The sequence below is a fragment of the Pogona vitticeps genome, chromosome 3 (assembly GCF_051106095.1).
Source record: "Pogona vitticeps strain Pit_001003342236 chromosome 3, PviZW2.1, whole genome shotgun sequence".
NCBI lineage: Eukaryota > Metazoa > Chordata > Lepidosauria > Squamata > Agamidae > Pogona > Pogona vitticeps.
Window position 1 is genome coordinate 157,349,087 of NC_135785.1, and position 6,121 is coordinate 157,355,207.

The 6,121-nt window shown below is 42.8% G+C and overlaps 1 long non-coding RNA gene across 1 annotated transcript; it reads right to left on the bottom strand.

Annotated features, from left to right (window-relative positions):
* Positions 1–436: 436 nt before the first annotated feature.
* LOC140705798 (uncharacterized) lies at positions 437–5,402 on the bottom strand. Its single transcript, XR_012085321.2, has 2 exons — positions 4,679–5,402; positions 437–3,393 (listed from the first exon to the last, which is right to left on the bottom strand). It is a non-coding gene; the product is annotated as an uncharacterized LOC140705798 (long non-coding RNA).
* Positions 5,403–6,121: the final 719 nt, after the last annotated feature.

Consider the following 6,121-nt stretch of genomic DNA (forward strand, 5'->3'; position numbering starts at 1 on the left):
TGGAGCCTCAGCTTCAGGATCTGCCCTTCCAGCGAGCACTCAGAGTTGATTTCCTTCAAAATGGATAGGTATGTTCTCTTTGCAGTCCAGGGATCTCTCAAGAGTCCCCTCCAACACCACAATTCAAAAGCATCAATTATTCAGTGGTTAGCCTTCTTTATGGTCCAGCTCTCACTCCCATAAACACAAGCAGGGCACTGTCAATTCAACACATATACATATTCTGCTTTTAAATTCCTAGATATTATTAGAATACAACTAAGTTTGAGGGAGTCACTTAAGATGGGACTTTATGCGCTTACAAATAAAGGCTGTGTGTGATAAGACAACTGTGCACTATTGAATTTGTGGGGTAAGTTATATTAGGCTTTTATAACACCAAACACTGGACAAGAGGAAGTTCTCTCAATTCCCATCTTAATTTATCTGGGTAGCATGGGGGTAGACTTCTGCTGTACCACCAACCCCTTTGAGCATTTTTAATTGCCTCACTCACTTTTCTTAGAAGATCCTATTTCCTCCATTAATTGTGTAAAATGAGTAAATGTTATCCCACCTTTAGGACTGAAATACTCCTTTCTGATTACCCAGTAATATTTTTAAAAAGTTTTGTTCTCCCCCTCTCCTCTTCTTCTTCTTCTTCTTCTTCTTCTTCTTCTTCTTCTTCTTCTTCTTCTTCTTCTTCTTCTTCTTCTTCTTCTTCCTTCTTTCTTTTTTAAAAAAGAAGGCTAAAAGAGGAAATTGCTTTGCTGGCTAGTAGCCATGCTGAAGCTGAGAACATGTCTTTTAGTAAAGAAAAAGTATCTCATTGAATAGTTTGCTTTTGAAAGGCCTAGAGACAAGCCTCACAGTCATTCAGTACAAGCTGCTGCTAAAGCTCTAATAGAAGTCAGAACAATTGTTCATGTATACCTTGCTGCACATCACAGTAAGCAGCAGAAAGTTGCTTACAACCAATTAGCATTCTGCTGATCAACTTGGAATCTTTTAACTTCGAGAAAAGATACTAACACAGAAAGAGTTTGGTGTACCTACTCATTCATCTTCTGTTCAGTCAACAACATGGCTATATCCCTTCCCCTTGCCCTCATTCATCATCATACCTAAAATGACAACAGTTCTATGCATTTACTTCAGAAAGGTAATTCTACAGTATATTCATAGGAACAAATCTGGGGGACCCAAAACCTGTTCTATATTTTTGTGATAGTCTAAGACATTGGTTGGTTCAAACCAAACTGTTGCCCTATTAGGAATTTCAGAGTCACAGGGATGGCTTACAAGGTGAAGAACCTCTCATTTTGTATGAATCTATCGATCGACTATGGGTGTGTTTACACTATTGAAATAAACTGAGTGATAGATTGGGGGTTTTGAAGTTGGTTTAAAGTCACATAGTAGTCGTGGGGTTTTAGATCGATATGTGCATCCTCTTGAGACAACTTTTAATCCATTTTTAACCTATGTTGTATATTGGTCAAAAGGCTAAATGGGCTTCTAAAATCATTGCATTTGAGGCTTTGTTCTACACTCACCCACAAGTGCACTGGCATGTGTGCTCAATTGTGTGGGGTTTGTCAAGTAATTGATGCCAGGATCATGAGTTTGGGCTGCAGAGAAACCTTGTACGTAGTTTGATCTGTTATATTTTTTTTCTATCTATAAAGAAAGAGAGAAAGTTCTTTGCCTACTTGCAGGACAGCAAGGATAGGGTCAGTTTGTCCTCCTGCGGGAGGGAGTTCCAAAGTCTGGGAGTAGCAATTGAGAAGATTATCTCCTGCGTTCCCACCAAATGCACCTGTGAAGGTGGTGGGACCAAGAGAAAGGCTCCTTGCTCCTTATAACCGCAGTGGCCATCTCTAGTGGCCATATAGGGTATTAATGCTGAACAGCTGTTACTTCTCAGCCTAACCTTCTTTATGATGGAAGAATTAAGGGTGTGCCCTTAAAAAAATTGACTCCAAAATTTTCCACGAATCACCGAAGCAGAATTCTGGGAGTTGAAGCTCACAAACCCATACCTGCAGTCACCTTCAATTCACTCAGCTAGGGAGGGTCAAGACCTCCTTCTAAGGCCTTCATTTCTGCTGCAATGCTTCCTGGGAAGGAGCTGCCACAATGCTTCTAAGCATTGTACTCTTGTTGTATTTTATGTTCTGTAGTGTAGAGGGTGCCTCCTGAAGAACTACAATCCACAGGAAACATTACAGCAGGAAATGGAGGTTAAAAACAAGGAGGCCTCAACCTTGCCCAGGTGTATGAAATAAAGGCCTCTGCAGATATGCATTTGAAGTTTGAAACTCTCAATTCCTTCTGGGGAATTTTTGGAGAACACTTGGAATGCAAGAAATAAGGCTAAATAATGAATGGCATACCCCTGGTAAGCGTTTAAAAGGATAGGAAGAATTATGACCAGGAACTTCAGAGGAATCAAGGATCCATAAGCCATCAATCATTCAGTGAAAGCATGGGCAAACTTTTATTGCTGGAGAAATTAGATCCTCTTCAATTATACAGTATGCAGAGCAAGAATCACAGCACTAGATGTCTCTTAGGTGGCATGAGGACAAACCTTGGGGACTCAGCTTTTTCCCATATTAGGACAGCACTGCCGACAATATTCCATGAGAGTAAATATGGGGTATGTGAGACTGGAGTGGATAAAGTCTTGGGTTCATTTGTGGGCTGCATTGATATGTCAGCCACAAGGCTTAGTAGGCCAAGGATATGCTTCAGGAAATCACACCTTTCAAGCTAACTCACCTCTCATGGGTGTTGTGAGGGGGAAAAGGTTACACCCAGCATCTTGTAGGAAGGGTGAAGTGGAACTTAAAATACCATTTAAAAGGAAGAATGCTGAGATGTGACAAAAACAGACAGTGCCTGATAGAAGCCACCCCTTCCCACTGGAAATCACTGGCTATGATTTTAGCGGGGCCTTGCTTGTTTATTCTTGGATGCCCTCCACAAGGTAATCCAAGACATCTTTGTCCAGATTGTCCTGGACAATGGACAAGACGGCAATTCCTTGAGCTAGTCAGTCCATTTCTGGACATCTGGCAGCTTTTAAAAACAGCTAGTATGAATGGAAAAACTTCTTTGTAGGTCCTTGGAACTTAAATAGTTTTACATACGCAACCCTAACGATGTTTATAAGTTTAGTCACAATGATTCCGATTCAGTTTATGCGCAACATACACACACGCTCCTTTGAAAAGCCTCAGTCTTTCAATATTTCAGCTAGGGCTATGCACAAGCCCTCCAGCCTGGTCCATGCTTAAATAAGATTGCTCTTGATTGCCTTGTCCAAATTTGGAGACACTCTGACCCAGTCTTTGCTCAGGTCTCTGCTGGTATTTGTTTATTTCCAGAGCCCTTGGAAAAGCTCCATTCCTGCAAATAGGGAAACGCAAACAAATATGATGTGGTGTGTATGTGTTGTGCAGCACCATCAAAAGCATTTAAGGCAGATTTTGCCCACATCCAACTTGGAAAACACAAGAAAAAGTAAAGGAAGCGACAGCCCTTATGAACTTTAGCAGTTACACCATTATAACAAGAAGAAAAGAAAAGCAGGAACAGGGTAGAAATACAGACCGTATCTTCTTGAAGTGAGATATTCAAAATCCATACAAGAAGACAGGTGTGCACACATATACTCTATGTTAGTAGTGTGTTAAAAGTTGTGGAAGAAATCAAGAATGCAAAGCTTATGGTATATGTATCAAAAAAAATTACTCATTTTGCACCAATATTTTTTTTTAATGCACAGTATGATTGCTACAGTCTAGAGATCTCATGCAGAGACTCTCAGGAGATAGAGGGTACAGGAGACTCATAGGAGTACTAACTGCAGGAAATTTGCATTTCCCTTCACGCCTAGTTTGATCCTTAACTACAAATCTGGAGCTCCGTGGTTGAACCATATCTTGGCCATAATCTCAACAGATCTTCTTCCTGGCAACTTCTACCAGTCTCAGACCTCTTTCTTGCCCAGACTATAGTGATTATAGTTTATTTAAAAAACACACCTACCCCAAACTCCTTTCCAAAGCCGTACATTATTTTCCAACACTGCAATTCCCACAGAGCAAAATAAAGTTTGCTTGAATGCAAGATGAGGAGCTGACTGAAATCACACATATGTTGCTGCTGTTAGTCTTGGATGTGTGGGAAATTCTCAGTGGCACTCGTGGGACCCTCAAGGGCTACAGACAGTGGTGGTTTGCAGGATGCCCATGGGAGATTTTACTGCAATGACAGGAATTAATCCCCTGCCACAGTCCCACAGATCCTCCCCAACAGTGGTGGCCATGCACTGATAAAAATAAAGAGAGAGAGGATTTTGAGTGATGAGTTTAGCATCATTTATAGCAAAATTGGTATCATAAATGCCCTCATCACTTGGGGAGCAGCACTTAATACTTGCTTACATTTGTGAAGGATGCCCAACTTGCAGGTTGGTACAGACGTCTGGTAGGTTAACATCCTTTATCTTACCCTAGTGTAGGCAAGTATGCAAGGTAAATATATATCCCTTCCAGGTATAGGCAGAATGCCTTCTTTCCCAATACTATTTTATCCATACTTCGTCCTTGCAGCAAGGTGAGTAACCCTCACCAGGGTCAGATTGTCTGATGGCTGCCACACACACTGATACAAGGCACTTCTCACCCACCTCTTCCTCATTTTTCTCCTGATCTCCAGGAGGCCTTGCCCAATGGTCAAGGGTAGGAGAGATGCAGCAACTTCCACTGACCTCTGTTCCCAACAATTTGGTCTGGATAGAGTCTCTCTGAAAGATAGTCCAGGAGAACTAATGGAAGATCTTAAAGATACCTTGAGTCAGAGATTTTTGCTTCTTCTCTTCCCAGGTCGTGGGCTATCAGCCAGCATCTCCCCCACAATCTACACCAACTCCTTCCCATGAGTCCCCATGTTCTCCTTCAGTAGGATAATGGAATGTTGCTTCAAGTCTAGCACTGCCTCATCTGGTAGACTGTATACCATTCATTTTTCCTTCTCTTCTCACTTTTGTTGGCTCGGATAGTCAAGTAAATAGACATTCAAGTCCCCACCTCTCATTTGGGTGCTGTCCACCATTGTGATGGTCTACTCCCATCACCGGCAGATTTGTGCTGCCTATTGGTGCTATAATTGCAGGAGAGCACTACCACGACACACTCTACCCTGAGTTTTGGATTGCCTCCACCAGGGCTAAAGTGACAAGCAATCCCAGAGTCTCCATGATAGTTGGCCAAAGACATTGCAATATCTGAAGTAGATGAGACTGCATCATTCTGACTTCATCTATAGATTATGATTAGATTATATACGAATATCCCCACGCAGCTGATCCTAACAAGGATCTGGTCCCTGGGACCAGACTGTCCACTCATGCATCCTGCTGTGGCTCTGGTCCTGCTTGTCCTTCCAGTGGTGCCCGGACCTCTGCTCTCTTCCTGCTCAGTTGGCCACTCCAGGCAGGGGGTGAGAAGACAAGTGTCGCTGCACGGCGGCTGAGTGGCCAACCAAGCGGGAAGAGAGCGGAGCTCCAGGGGCCATTGACAGGATGAGCGGAGCCAGTGCTGCAGCATGATGGGTGAATGGACAGCCAGTCCCAGCACCGGACCCTCGTTAGCTTCAGCTGTGTGAGGATATTTGTATTCATATATTTATATGAATATCCCCCTCTCTAATTATGGCCATTGAACTTTAACAGGATAGCATCCTCCACCTCAGCTGAGGATAGTCAGCAAGCTTAAGGATATATGGCAAAATATCCCCAGAGATTCTGGGAAGACAGTGAGAGAGGCCACTGCTGCTTCCTTATCCACCAACATCTGCTGCCTTGGGCAGTCACCCCACTCCATCTGATGATGGGGCCTAATGGTAGGCCTGATTTTTTTTTTTTCTAGCTTGGTCATCAGAGATGCTTAAGAATCAGTGGGGAGCAGACCCGTGCAATTGCATAGTTGGTGAAAAAGTGGCCAGCGCTCTTTCTGAAAACAAGTGAAGGAATATACCATTTTTAAGATTCCACCTCCATCGAGTCTTCTGTGACCATCAATGATGAGAAGGGGCTGCTGAAGCCTTTTTTCTTGGACAATGCACATAGTCT